Consider the following 231-nt stretch of genomic DNA (forward strand, 5'->3'; position numbering starts at 1 on the left):
GTTGCCCCGAGTCTGTGGCCGCTGCCCCCCCCTATCTCTCCACCACACAACCCACAATGCCCCACTGCTGCCCCCCCCTCTCTCTCCACCACACTACCCACAATGCCCCGTTGCTGCCCCCCCCCCCTCTCACCGTAGATGGTGACGTTGCCCCGAGTCTGTGGCCGCTGCCCCCCCCCTTCTCTCCACCAAATTACCCACAATGCCCCGCTGCTGCCCCCCACCTCTCAC

Source organism: Lampetra fluviatilis, unplaced genomic scaffold, assembly GCF_964198595.1.
Source record: "Lampetra fluviatilis unplaced genomic scaffold, kcLamFluv1.1 SCAFFOLD_526, whole genome shotgun sequence".
NCBI classification, from domain to species: domain Eukaryota; kingdom Metazoa; phylum Chordata; class Hyperoartia; order Petromyzontiformes; family Petromyzontidae; genus Lampetra; species Lampetra fluviatilis.